Below are 15,482 nucleotides of genomic sequence, written 5' to 3'. Positions count from 1 at the left end.
TCTTGACCATTTGTCACATCGCAACGCTGAAACAAGTTTTATCGGACAGAAAGAATGCATCTCCCAAAAAATTACGGCATCCTGAAACGAAGCCCGACTCCTGAAAGGGCGCTTCGACTTTCACAGAGCGCAAGGCTTCCGGTCAAGCTTTTGTAAAACGGGGCACGTTGCCATGATCGCTGTTTCGAACGGCACAACCGGTCTTGTAAAGTAGGCCACTGCTATCGAGCAGGCCTCATACGAATCTCGTTCAACATCGCACTGGGCAGCTGTGCTTGTGGTGTAGTGGTTATCACATCCGCCTAACACGCGGAAGGTCCCAGGTTCGATCCCTGGCAGGCACAAAAAGTCTTTTTTTTCTTTCCCGCCCTGTTCCAGTAAGTCTCGTTCACGGGTGCTTCAAGATGAGCTGTGCTTGTGATGTAGTGCACATGGTGCACTTAGTAGCCTGTAGTCTAGGTAGGGTAGGTAATGACACATAAATCCGATCCTGTGTTCTTCTATGATCTTTTTTTGGTGTCCGTCGATTTTGGCAACTGGCAATTTCAAAGTTCGCGGATGAGCTGGGATTTATGGTAAATTAATCATGTACGTTACTCTGACATAAGCCTTTTCTAAAGCGCGTCCCGGAAATTTTTATCGAAGTAGCAAGTCGCAGTTGTTCATCTCTCTTTGTTCAGTGTGACATATTCAAGCAAGAAGTTAAAATGGTGGCCATTGAGGAAGTTTTCATTTTGTCTCTTGACAAAAAAGGAAAATATAAAGAGTTGTGCAAGTAGCTAGACCAGCTGCACGAACTTGAATGCCTGCATCATGGCAAAACGAAAACAACAGGGGTTAACCGAAGGGCCGGATTTTTATTAGTTATAACATAAGAAGCCAGCAAACACTCAAAACGAGGACAACATAGGGGAAATTTCTTGTGCTTGATAATTGAAGTATAAAGAAACCATAAATTAATGGAAATGAGCGTGGATGAAAAAACAACTTGCCGCAGGTGGAGAACGATCCCCTTTCATCCACTTTCATTCTCATTAATTTATCATTTCTTTATTTCATTTATTAGGCACAAGTAATTTCCCCTATATTGTCCTCGGTGCCAGTGTTTGCTGGCTTCTTATGATATGACTAATAAAAATCGGGCCCTTCGGTTAACCCCCTTTCTTCTCGTTTATTACATGACGAGGGTCTGGAATCCGGTAACATTGATGCCTTCAGGTAGCATGTGTGCGTTTATTGACCGGTTGCCTTCACCCAAAAAGATCACGTTCTCGTGACGCCTGCAGAAGAAAGGATGTTCCACATCCGCCGTCAAGTTCTGTGAGTGGTGGCGCTCGCTAACACTCCCAGGGTTTTACTAGGAAACATAAATACCCAAAAAAGTGGATGAGGAAACGGCGCCGCGGTAGCTCAATTGGTAGAACATCGCACGCGAAGTGCGAAGGTTGTGAGCACGTTCCCCACCTGCGGCAAGTTGTCTTTTCACCCACTTTGATTTCCATTAATTTATCGTTTATTTATTTCATTTATTAAACACAAGTAATTTCCCCTATGTTGTCCTTGGTGTCAGTGTTTGTTGGCTTCTTATGACGCATCCTGGCAAGTACGCTGAAAACATTTATAATATTAGAGCACAAATGCAGGCAATGCACACTGAGAAATACAGAGGTTCACTAGTCCGAGTGAACGTAGAATTAGAATCAAACGTAGAATCCAACGTAGAATTAGAGGAAGATCAATATAGACAAATATCCACGTTGCGCCGTCAGTGCTAGAGTGTATAGCAGAAAGTGCAGGGCAGGTAGCAATAGCTCAAGTTGATTTGGCAAAAGCATTTGATGAAGTTAATCGCTACTGCTTGTTTCGTGTATTAGAGCACATGGACGTTGGGTCTCTTCATTTTAAAGGCACCACTATATGTTATACTAATGGCACAACAAGGCTAATATTTAATGGCTGTCTATCCAAATCTACCAGATGGCATCGGTAAGGCAAGAGTGTCTTTTGTCCCCTATATTATTCGCTTTGTACTTTGAACCGCTTTACGCACGAATGCTGAAGGTTCATACCTCACACAGGTTCAAATTTTTATCCAATGAGATCTGCGTACTTACCTATGCATATGACATATACTTCTTTTTTTTCTGACAAGAAAAGTGTAGAGAATGCGCTTGCCATAACGCAATAGTTTTGCTCAGCTTCTGGTGCAGCAGTAAACGTTGAGAGGAGTTCAGGGTTTCGTTTCGGTCTATGGTGTACGATGCCAACCGACTTAGCAGGTATTCAGTGGAGACAAGACTTTAGGTACTTAAATGTACCTTTCTCTCAATATCGCAATAGCAATCCACACTGGTCAGCGGAAGTTGCAGAAGTACAGCGTAAAGTGAACAACTGGCAGGGACGCCAGTTGTTCATATTTAGCCGAGCTGAAGCCTGCAATGTGTTCCTAGCAGCTCGAATTATCTATGTCCTGCAGGTATTACACTGCTCGCGGCTTACGTTGCAAGCTTTCCATGTTTGCTAACTATGTGTGAAGCTCACGTGTTGAGACAACGCGACGTGATAAACTTTTTTTTTCCTCTTGAGAGGGGGGAAGGGATCTAGTTCACCGTTTTGTTAGGCAACTTGTCTCACGGTTATTCTTCCTTCGTGATGTAAACAGTTCATTTCTGAGAGAGACATTACTGCTTCGATTAATCAATTACCTTCCAGAAATAGTTGTGTCGTCATCTGTCAGAGATGCACCACGGACTCCTTGCGGCTTCCTGAAGGAGGATGTCGAAGGCTTTCACTTTCTTAAGGCTCGCTTTAATATGCATTATATTTTCACACCCCCTACCGCAAAGAAATTTCTGCTACACTCACAGACACATTGTTTCCTGTTCCCCATCATCGTGTGCCTTATTTGGAATGTAATTTCCTAGATATACATAAGCGTGTCCGTCGAATGATCACTCCTCCAGGGATCAAAACCTTTTTCCTTTAAATTATATTCGGCAACCCTTCCTGTCAAAACCTGCTAAGGAAAATGGGGCCGTTTCGTGCCGTAGTCGAAAAACTGCCGCTTGTGTCCGCATGCTGAAACGATTTATCACTGTTTTGTAGATTGTAGGGATGTCGTCATCTTCTGGGACATTCTCCAAAGAACACTTAAAAAGTATTGAGATGTCACACCACACACAATTCGTTTCCGACCTTTTAAAGATCTCTTTGGGCCACCATACGACATGTTCATGGTACTTGGACTACATAGCCTTTGGCGCAGTAGAATGTGTGACAGGCACGCTGAAACACCGCAAAGCAATCGGTAGTTTTTTCAGGAATCTGTTGCCTATATTCGTAATGTGTATGCTGCACAAAGAACTGCGCCGGACTGGGTGCTTTCCTTGCACGCTTGCACGTGCATGCCTGACCTTTAAATGTGTTTTCAGTCATCTTAAATTTCTGTAACGCTTTGTTTTTCTTATTTTGCTGAAGATTCTGCTCCCACGTAAAAAAGTAAAAATTGCTTGTGGTATAGTGGTTATCACATCCGCCTAACACGCGGAAGGTCCCAGGTTCAGGCAGAGAGGGTCTCTTTTCTTTGTTTTTGCTGTTCTAGTAAGTCTCGTTCCACATTGCCGCGATGAGTTGTGCTTGTGCACGGTGTAGTGGTTATCACATCCGCTTTACACGCGGATGTGATATGATATTATATATGATATTATGATATGATATTATGATATGATATGATATTATATTATATATTATATATGATGTGATATTGTTGCGAGATGTATACATCGCGCTTTCTAGGTTCCGTTCAGGCCATCGTCGCGTGATGTGTTGGCTATAGTGTTTGTGCAGTTCTCGCATACAATGTTATCCTCAATACAATAAATATCACGTAATAAAAAGTGTTTGTGGTATAGGACTTGAAGCACATAAATTAGTTTGGCATCTAAACATATATTGTAGACTGTTTCTTTTGCAAAGACGGATAACTCTCATCTACCCCAGGCCACAGCTGCGTGCAGAAGTTTCGTACCGCAATCAGATCAATGCGAGCTACGACTACATAATTCACCAAGGGGAACACTAAGGTAACACACAGCGCCAGTATCCAAGTGAATACCCGCGAACTGCGAAGGAGTGACTGCCCAATGACCTACCAAAAGGATTCGTTGAACAAAATCGTTCCGTTAGGCACATTACTGCGTTATTGCTTTTTTTTATCTGAGCACCTAAACGCAACATAATCCTAAGCATAAGTGAGGTGTTTGACTGATGAAGTGCCATAATTCATTCCCGTCACTGTAATCTGGATAATGACAAAGGTTGAAAATGACAAAGTTTGAAAATGACAAAGAAAAGGAAAAAAGGTTCTAGATAGAGAGATAAAAGTAAGTGTGAAAGTAGAAATCCTTGTCTCACAGAAGAACAAATAGAAATGGATACAACACGGCTTTTATGCAACACTGAAAACAAGCTAATGGGCCTATAACGATTTAATTCTCTCGCGTCTTCTTTATTATAGATTAGTAAAATTTTGGCATTCGTTCAACTCTGGTGCATTTAATGTAGTGAGGCATTGCGTAGAAAGGGTTGCAAGCTTTTCAAGTGTAATATCCCTTGCCTCGTTCATGAAATTCAAATTTATTCCATATTCTTCTGTCGCTTTCCCCCGCCGCATGCCTTGCAAATTCTTTCTAACCTTATCGCTAGTTACACGTAGGTTCTCTTCCTGTTCGGCATTACTTCCAAGCAAGGTTGCATGGCTGCTCTGGGTGCTGTAGAAGTTAGTATAGAAGTCCTCTACGGCCCTTGCTATGTCATTTAAATTGCTAATGTAATTACCTTGCTTATCCTTCACTACATACAACTTGTCCTGCTAAGTTTTGTTCTCATTGATTTCATGCTGCCCCAATCTTTGTACTGCTTCCTCAATCTTTCCGGCGTTATGATTTCGAATATCACTTGCTTCTTGCAGCACTTCTGTTGACATTTTAACGGCGCTGGGCCAACCACGTTTTTGTTTATGGTGAATAAGGTATATAGCTTAACTTAGAAGCTGTATAACTCGAACAACTATGCGGAAGAAGACTTTCATGTCTTTCACGAGCTCCCTTTACCGGAATACTTCAGCTTTATTCATATCAGCTGAGCCCAATCGTCTCAGGATGGCAACACCTGTATTGACCTTTTCACGACGCTAGATGAATCTCTTTCCTGGGTCGCACCTGCCGTGTACCGTAGACGCGCCTGTCCGTTCCTGTCAACTTACTTCAGGGAAACCTGCAGCTGCTTGTCGAGCCCGGCTGTAAACATGGCAGCGCTTGTAGAGTTCTCTAGTGTAATCTTGTGGGGAGACACAAGTGCTGCAACCCTAATACGACTTTGATTAGCTATGATACGTACAGTGAATGTACAGTGATACGTACAGTTTTGCGGTGAAATGTGAACATTTCACCGCAAAAAAGCGCTTTTCGGCTAGCTCCTCTGCAGAGTCCCAGCATCAGAATGAAACGGAAACACGTCTTTATCCGAAACGGTGGCATGCAGCCTGCTCGCTTGCGGCCAAACGTGTAGCGATTTCTGACACGTTTGCCATCCTGACGGTAAGTGAATAGTGGCGTAGACTTTTGCTAGCCTTAATCTCACCTCGGCAGCGAAGTTCGGGCATTACTTCGGCTGTATTTTTGACATTGATTTTCAATATTCGGGCACGAAGGCCTATAGCGAATGGTAGGACGCAAGTGGCTCGCCGTGTCACTGACTTGGATCTGCGTGACCTCAGGCAGCATATGATCTTTCTCGTTTGTGGTAGCTATGACACGTACAAAATACTCCTTGAAATACTCACATGCATACTAAAAAACACAAACGCACAAACGGGTCAGAACGCTCAATTTTATGCAGTGACAGTGAGAAATAAACGTGGGCATGTCCCTCGTTCCACGCACCCTCTTTGGAATTCACGAATTCTTCAATCCATAAAACGTATCCTACAAGCACCATAGGTGCTTATGGTGTGTATTTTATCTGTTTTTATGTCCTCGTTTATTTCGCGCCATTGGATATGTTTAGATACATACGAACTAGCAGATGCCTCGGTGCTATCGCCAAACGCCTAAAGACGCAGACACGCAACACATTAGAGATTCTGACCCTTTAGGATCTCGTTTGCTCGCGGAAGCTCGCATCTATAGACGAGTGAAACAATCGCTGGCGTTCACAAACACTGGAATGCATCAGATGGTTTCTATAAATCGTTATCGACTTCTAAACGTACCCTTGGAGACCGGCCCTGGTCACGTGGGTGTTAGAGAAACCTTAAGAGTATCAATTTTGATTTCAAAATTCCATGCCGAACAGCAGCAGCACCTGGCCTTAGCAGTGTTTCACAGCAGGACCCGACACGGTTCCGTCATGATAAAGCGCTGCATCATCGGGAAATAGTTCAACGGACCGAGTTAGGTAGCACCGCCTGAAGAAATATGAGGCGGAAAGCCTGCGAAATGAGCAAGGAATGGTGTGACCGCTCTAGCTGAGCGGCCATCCCCTCTCTGTGATTATTTTTGTTCCTGCACTGCTCGCCAGCCTCATGCGTCGGTTTTTGTAGTAACGTTCAAGAATCGGAAATGGTTCAGAAATCAAATAGCCGTAGCATTTTTTCGTGACATTATGGTCGCGCTGAGTCAAAGATTCCTCAACGGCAAATTTGCCTTATAGAAGCTATAGTATAGGAATTCCAACTCTAAACAAGAAATTCCGTCTAAAAAATATATATTCCACATTCCTAACCTTAAGAGCTAAAATGCACTGCTCTTTTGTGAAAAAAGAGAGAAATCTAGACTAGCTGTAGCCACAATCATGAGGTTTTCATCTGTTGCATTAAAGCTGTTCGCATACTCCTTGCTAACTTTTGACATCTTATGCGTAGTATGACTAGAGGAGGTGCTTAGAAATAGTTTGCACACAGTTTTAATTGTATGCAGCAAGTCCTTTATTTCTTTAAACATGGAACGTATTTCACCCACTTACACTAAACGGTCTTTGAACGAGTGGGATGCATGCGGCATACGGCCCACAGGACCTCTTGGGTTTCAAGGCAAAATTATTTCTGACTACTTCCTTCGTGATAGAAAACTCTTGGAATATTTCGCGCGGTACGAGTAAATGAGGAGCTTAGAAGTATAGTTTGAAACTAATTTCCCTAATATACAACATGCCGTTTACTTTTAAAAGGTGGGATGTATATGTCCCACCGACACTAAATGGCTTTTCTTTAGAAAAGTGGGACTCATTTGTCCCACTGAACTTCTAGGCTTTCAACGAAAAATTGTATGTAACACCAGACCGAAGCACGGCGGACAAAGTGGTGCAGCGAAGGTCATACACAAAAAGCTTGTGTGCACATCGACGCTTTTCTGCACTTGCATGTTCTTTGCGTGTGTATTCACGCGGGTGAGATTTGCGGACTAGGTATCGCTTCAAGATACAAAAGCGGGTGCTCATTGCGAGCTAAAGTATGCGAAGAGTGTGCATCCCTAATACAGGAAAAATGAATAAATTTTGGGGCATTTTGAGAACTTTCCTCTCGCGAGGAGATGCAGGGCGGAGAAAGGGCGAGGTGATCTATAACTATACGAGTCTGCACTCAGTGTCTTCATTCTCTTAACACAAACATGTTCCCCGAAGATTTCGCTAGACGAAAGAGATGCTTTGAAATTCTTATGCGCGTCACGATCCGACTCTCCGCACAGGATCGTGGAAAGAAAAAGGGGGCGTGGTTATTACTCAAGTATATAGAGTATTATATCTACGTATGCCGGCTGCACGTTAACAGCCGGCGCTGAACACTAGGCACTGTCTAAACGCTTCCGTGTATACTGATCATGAAAAACGTACAACATCCCCACCACTTCCTGGACTCTCTTCTGCTACTCTATACGATGCGCGATCTTCGTGCGCACGTAAAATATCGCCTAAGCGCACGACGACACCCTTTGCGTCACAAAAGCTCTCATCGGGGCCATTATTGACCCCTCGCCGAATGAGCGTGCGTGTATACCTGCGTGCGTAATGCCCACTGCATCGCGAACACTTAACAGTAGGGAAGATCCCACACGCACGAAGCAGACACTTCAAATCGCTCGTCGAGCGAATGACGTGCGAAGCAGGTCACGTGTGCGTGCCCGGCCACGCTCCTTGATTAGGCATGCAAAACCTTTTTTCTTCTTTCTTTGTTCCTTTCTTCCTCTCGCCGCTCAAAAGCACTGCCGGCAGAGGAAAGCGCACGAGAGCCCTTTACGTCAAGGCGCGAGATTTCGAAGAAACAGACGAGAGCCCCCACGGTCTCTCGAGGCATTTTTTTTACGCCAAACGAAGACGGAAACGTCGCTTTCGAGCACCAGGTTCTAGCTGGGACTTGAACGAAATTCCCTCCTCACCTTCAGGCTTGGAGGAATGCTCACTCGCTCCTTGTTTTTCAGCCCTTGTTTACGGATCGCCGCTCACTTCCCGGCAGAAAAGCCGGCTGTTTTTCTTTTCCTTTCATTTCTTTTTTTTCTCCGCTCTTAATCCCGAAGACAATGACCCCCCGCAAGTTCCTGTCCTCTAATAGTATAAATATATATATATATATATATATGAGGAACAAAATACCGGGCACTGCAGGCGCACGAACACAAGTCGTAGGCACTCAAATAGTGTCGCTGTGCAGGCACTAGCACAGGAAGCACGGTCCAGTATGTGGGACTACAGAGTCTCCCGCAAAAGTTACTAGAAGGAACTCTGGCACTATAGTGTCTACGGGAGATGCAGGTATTCAGCCAGCATGAGAATTAGCCCCTGTGAACTAATCCCTGTGAACTTTGGAGTACTGCAAAGTTCCATGGCTTGGCCCTCTACTCTTTCTTAGCTAAATTAATAACTTGTCTCACTGCATCTCCTCTCCGATGCAGCTATTCGCTGATGACTGCGTAATATTTCGCGAAATACCGCACCCTAACGAAACAGCTAATCTTCAAACTTACCTAACGCAATTGCGAACTGGTGCAAGAAATAGTGCACGGAGCTGAACATTCAGAAATGTACATCCATGCGCGTATCAAGGTCAAGCCGCGAGTTACAAACTTACTATGTTAATACCATCCCCTTAGAATCACTGGATTCTTACGTATACCTCTGCGTTCACGTAACAAATCACCTCACCTGTGCGGCTCACATTGTGTATACGTAACTAACAATGCAAAATGAACCCTGGGAGACATTCGCCGAAATTTTTCACAAGAGCCTTCAACACTTAAATGATTTCTTTATATAACATTTTTTTTTCGATAAAAACTCGAATACGCCGCCACAGTCTGGGACCCTATTCACGAACAGTTAATACACTCGTTAGAAATGGTTCAGAACACCTCTGCCCGCGTCATCCTATCTAACAGAACTGCCAATGTAAGCAACATGAAATTTTATCTTGATCTGCCATCACTTGCACACCGTCGCAAAATCTTTCATCTCCACAGTTTTGATCGCATATTTCACCACCCTCTCCTTAGTGACGAACTTATTTTACCTCCTGAGAACATCGGCTAGAGCCTCGTCACAAGGTTAGATGGACGGACGGACGGATAAACAGGCAGACAGATGGATAGATAATGTCAAGCATTCGCATAAATTTCGCCCTTCTGGCTTCAAACGCTCACGTGAAATGGCAAATTGATCGTTTTCAAGAAACCATTGTTTTATAAATACACTAATTCACTACGATTACGTATGTGCGCAGACATTTTTTGCCTTGACATGTTTAGAGAACTACGACTGCTTGGAAACTTAGAAAGATGGGGCATAAAAAATAACGCAGAAGAACGCCTGAAGCCACAATCACGAAGATCCGTGTACTAACCGTCGTTCGCATGGGAGCTGAACCATCGTTGCATCAGAGTTTTGTACAGTGATTTTGTAGGCCTGTGGAATATTGCTGACCCACCCGGAGTCACACTAGAGCAATGTGACTGTCATAAACCCTGACGCTACGGCCGGGTTTTGGCGCTGGCAATTTTCTATACATAAAGTCAATGACCTTGTTTCATCTGCACAACATCAAAAAAACATAAAGAGATTACTTGCGGTGACGTTGAAGGTGTGTACGACAAAGTAAGTCGCGAATCCATTCTCGAGGCACCTGGTGGATGTTGGATTAGGATTCCGTGTGTTCCAGTGGACGTAAAGCTATTTGAAGGACAGACCATTCTTTGTGCGAACAGGGAACAGGGTGGTGCGATATCATCATCTGCCTCAAGGAGGAATCTTCACACTCTTTAACCTTGCGCTCACTGACCTCCTCAATTCACATCTCCGGTCTGTATATGCGTCAATCTATATCAGACGTTATCTGCATCTGGTCATCTAGGGTGATGCGTCTCCCCGTGCGTTTCCAGGCTGCAGAAAGCTACAACATTAACGGCGGGGTATCTACGTGGACGAGGACTGGGGCTTTCATCTGAGAAATGTCCATGTTTGCCTTCATGCGCAAGGCCAATGAGACCATAAGCCATTAGAAGTATTGGACACGCAATCAGTTATGAGAAGTTATGTATTCTATCTGAAAAAATAATCGCTTACCATGATCACCCAAGTCCTAAGATTTCTTGCGAAAAAGTCGCAAGGCAATACAGACAGTTCATCAGATAACTCGACCAGATTCCGCCTCGCTTCCTGCGGCTACAGGGCCCGTTCTGCGTTCAGCACTATTATTGAGGTCCATCATGCAACTCTACGGTCGAACTTCACGCCTGCAGCAGACCATCTTTACCGCTGTTGCGGTAGCGACCATGCAGATTCGACCGCCCCATCTGCCTTAATGGTATCCGTCGCAAAGCAGTACACTGTCGATTACCAACGTAGCTACGCAGCTAAAAGGAGCCACTCATTTACACGCGTGGTTAGACTGCCACAGTGGAACTCAGCGGAATTTACAAACGCTTGTCTCCGCAATGTGGATCCGCATTTACAGCTCCGCCTTCCGCCAGGGATATCGCGAACTGAAGAGATGCTTCACAGCCACCTGTGACTTGGCGTGACCTTCACAAACGCTTATTCATTTCACATCGGCCGACAGACGTATACATACGTCAACTGTGGCTGCGACGAGATGGTTGCGCATCTCCTTTGTGAATATCTTCACTTCAGGGTACCTAGAAACGAAAAGCTCTCAACCGCTTAAGACAGGCTGCACAATCACCCTTTGTCGGAAGCGAGAATCCTCGGACGCTGGCCAAGACTTTTCTCCGCACAGAAGGCACTGAAGCGTTGTTGCGCTTCTTGAGGACTAGTGCACTGAGCGACAAACTTTGAGACGTGTGCTGTGTTACATTGCACTTGCGAACAGTTTTCTTGTCCGAGCGTTCCTTCTTTTTTATTTTTTGATTGTGCGTAGTTCCATCATATTCATTTCATTTTAGCCTCTCGCCCCTGCACAGGGTAGCCAGCCGATCTGTGCGTGGCCAACCTCCCTGTCTTTCATTTCCTTCTACTCCTCCTCCTCTATACCTGAGACAGGTCCATTGCAAACGAGAGAGGTAGTCCAGACAAGTGTTTTTTTATTTATACATATTTCTACGTAGTGCGTTGTGCCGAGTGGCGAGGTAAAGAGCCGCTCGACGCAGAAGACAATGAAGTGACACCGGCACCGCTCGTACTCGTAGCAGCCTTGACCAATTAAATTTTGCTTACACATGATCTGATCTGTCGGTATCCCCTTTATGCTACCTCTGCAATGAGCCGGGATCAATCGATCACTTTTGCTATAGTGCCGGTGGTTTTCCACCGATCGAAAAAGGACTTGGGAAGTTCCGCTTCGTGATTTCGGACTCACTTTATGCAGCGCTGTGGTACTCTTACTTGGAGCATCGGTGTTGGGATACAGCCAGCGAAATGTTTGCCGAGCCATATATAATTACCTATGCAGCACAATAAGTCTGCACTAGCATTACATCCAAGTTCCGTATGATCAATTTTTTATACTTCATTATGTTATACAATTAAAATAGCAAAAATTCAAATTCATATTAATAATAATATTATTATTCAAACTTTAGCTTATTCTTCACCTGAAACGCACCCTTTGCATTAGGTGTTATTATTATTGTTGTTAAATTCTGTTTACCTTTTCCTGTCTCGCTAAAGTTTTGGCAACTGTGGAGTCACCTGCCCTCCGAGTATCCAATAGAAGCACAACAGCGGTGATTGCAGTGTGTAACGCCAGTGCTATTTTCGCCGATCGTCCAACATCAATTCTCTTCGCAGTCCTCAACCCAGTTCCCTCGTGAAGGCATCTTTAGAATTGACTCCTTAACATTCCATTCTTGAATGTCGACTGTTCTACCGGCGCCCCCCGCCTAGAGCTTCCCCTGTGCTTTGCCGACGTTGCCACAGACCAGTCACGCGTTCGTATCGTCAAGCTTGTTCGTCTGCACCCTTATGCTGCGACCTGCGCCCCATGTCACGTTTTTCGAGCCTTCCTGATGGCCAATGCGTTGCATCACCGATTCATGACGTCTTCCTAACCCGCCACATAGCGTTTCCAAGCGATATTGTCAAAGTAATCAATAATTGTGCCGGCTTCCCCTTCTGAACGGTGAGTTGCATATGCAAGTATTTCCTCAATGTGCATCACTAGCCCTGCTGTCTCTATAACTGAACAAAACGAACTAGCGTACGTATAGTCGAACGATAGCGTCTTGCACTCATTTGGACCATCGCCGAGTCCCGTCCTTATCTGTTCGGCCGGCACATCTCATCCTCGCAGATGTCGCATCACTCAAAGGCCCAAAGGGTCGCCTTGGATGCTAGGCTTTACTCCTGCAGGAGTACGCGTTCTCTGTGTCCTACAGATCTGGACGACTTCATCAGGACGCGGACTGCCATTTCCAGCCGTCAGGTCGACTCACCCACCCACACAGAACCCGAAGACAATCCCTGCGTATTGTCGATTACAGACCTCCTACACAGTGCTGTCGACCAGCGTCACGAGTCCGGATTAAAGTCCTACATCGAGCGCCTAATCTGAAACAAGCCCGACGCTTCTTTGCGCCTGTTCTTGCTACCAGACAAGACCTTATAGCGGCGCAGCATGAAACTCGATGGGGCTGAACTGATCCTTGTTGTTCCTCAGCATCTGCGCTCTACTGTGCTCGTGTAGTTGCATGATTCCCCCACTGCATGCCGTTCGTACTTACGACCGCGTACGCAGACGCTTCTTTTGGCTTGCCTGCGCTCTGCCTGCGCTGAAAGAATCCTCCCTTGCTTCCCGCTGGCCGCCTTAAGCCGATCGACAATGTAAGTGAACCCTTTTCATAAGTAGCGCAACTGGATAGTAACCAGTTACGCCACGACGTAACTGGTTACTATCCCTTCTATCTGCTCTTTGGCCGTAACCTGCTTTTGCCTGTCGACTTCCCGCTCCCTCCCGATGGCAACTCCACAATCTCCTATGCTCACGATGCCATTGTTCGCGCCGCTGCGCGACAATGTCATCGGCATTGCCCGTGACCGAATTCTGGCGTCTTAAACGGACGTGCCAAAAAGGCCACTATGACCACCGCCATCGGGTAGTTAATTGTACCCCCGAGACCCTTGTCCTGCTGTGGCTGCCCTATCGTCGCGTTGGCCTATGCGAAAAAGTGCTGCTGCGGTATGCCAGGCCTTAGCGGATTCAGCGCCAAGTGACCGGCGTAAGGTGTGAGATTACGCCGTTAGAACCCAAGACACCTGCTTCTCCAGTGACCGATGTCGCACACGTCTCTCGACTGATGCATTATCACTTGAAAGCAACAACTTAAGACGGTGAATCTACTGCCGGAATTTAGTGGTACGCAGTGAGTTGTGCCGAGGTAAACGGACACTGGACATGGAGAACGATGAAGTAACGCCGACATCGTTTACGCGTGTACTCGTAGCCAACCTGACTGTAGTCTCAGAGCAGTACGCGTTCTCTCTCTAGATAAATTTTGCAAACAATCATGCACGTAGCAATATGTGCAGCATCCATATTTGACCTAAACGCGATCGCGGAAAAGACAACACGGTCGCTACGTGAAGACGTTAAGAACAACGCAGAGCAGGCAAATTAAACAGGTTTATTCTGTTGCTTATATTACTACTTTATTTCAGTTTATATTATATTATTTTTTCCTTTATTTTCCTAATTTAAATTCTCACTTGTGTTGTCAATCCCCCTTGTCGGAATGTGCCACGTTCAAAAGGACTCAACATCAATATCAACTAGTCAAGTAATGTAACTCACAGGCAGTCCATGGGATTAGTGTCCACTAAAATATCGAGATGGGAGCTCACGGCACGTATCTGCTCATCGGGCCAATGACCACGGTCCAAGCATTTTGCTCACTGCGAGAAGGCGTCTGCCAATGATGTTCAAACGGTCATGCCTGTGCGACCGTTTGAACACCAGTGGCAGAAAGGTACTTGAAAAGCGTGCCTTATGGACAAAGGGCTGTCTTTATTTTATTTGAAGTATAGAAAAATGAGGAAGCAGCCCTCTTTAGAACGGCATATCTAAAAACCACAGGCGTAGCACTCAGTACTAATGCACCAATGTGAGTGATCAGCCGACATACAGCACAGCATCGCCTCATATGTCGTCGTCGTCGTCGTCGTCGTCGTCGTCGTTGTTGTTGTTGTTGTTGTTGTTGTTAATCATATCCGTCGTCATCATCATCATAATGTCTTTTTACACAGCAGGAAATCGGACGAGTCACGAACAAATATTTTGCTGTGCAACTCCAAATGGGCGCTCTCTCGCTACGCGCCTGTAGTGAATGGATGGGGGAGACGAGGTACAGTAGAGACAAGCTGAAACGTGGTAATGTCGTTTTGATTACCGATCTACCGCGACAGCAGTCAACGTCTCGCCTCTCCTCTCGTAAAAAAAAAAAGAACAACCACAAGGCATAATAAGAGGATGTTAAGGCAGAACGCGCCGCAGTGGTGTCGTATACACTATCCCTGTGATTTACCATGGCTTAATAAATGGCCTTCTGCCACCCGTCTGTTTACTTACAGCTCAAGACCATTGTACTTCCTTTTGTTTAGCTTTTTTTCTTTTTTTTTCTTTCTTTCTTGTCGCTCTCTTTTTTTTTCTTTTTGCGGCTTGCTTTCTTTTATTCCTTGCAACGTTCGAGAAATACGTGCACGCCTCCATGACACTGGCTTCTCCGACATTGCTTCTTAATCGATACATTTCTGCGTGTTTGCCTTAAGAGTCCGCTCTTTGGCGTCTCGGTCATGTCTTTTGCTGCTGCTCTTCTCGAATCAAGTGTCGCGAACGCTACATTCACGCGAGGCCATAGAAAAAAAAAAGGAGTACGTAGGATACCCTTGCAAGTAAAAAAGCGAGGGAGTCAAAATCGAGGCCGCAAAATAAGATTATCGGAATTGCACCAAATACCAGCCTCCTCCTACGCTACAGACATTGCGTT

General features: G+C 45.2%; 1 non-coding gene across 1 annotated transcript; it reads left to right on the top strand.

Annotated features, from left to right (window-relative positions):
* Nucleotides 1-271: 271 nt before the first annotated feature.
* TRNAV-AAC (transfer RNA valine (anticodon AAC)) lies at nt 272-344 on the top strand. Its single transcript has one exon. It is a non-coding gene; the product is annotated as a tRNA-Val (tRNA).
* The last annotated feature ends 15,138 nt before the right edge of the window (nt 345-15,482 follow it).

Source organism: Dermacentor variabilis, chromosome 4 (genome assembly GCF_050947875.1).
Source record: "Dermacentor variabilis isolate Ectoservices chromosome 4, ASM5094787v1, whole genome shotgun sequence".
Lineage (NCBI taxonomy): Eukaryota > Metazoa > Arthropoda > Arachnida > Ixodida > Ixodidae > Dermacentor > Dermacentor variabilis.
Note: the sequence above shows the minus strand (reverse complement) of the source record. Positions and strands in the feature narration are given on the sequence as shown.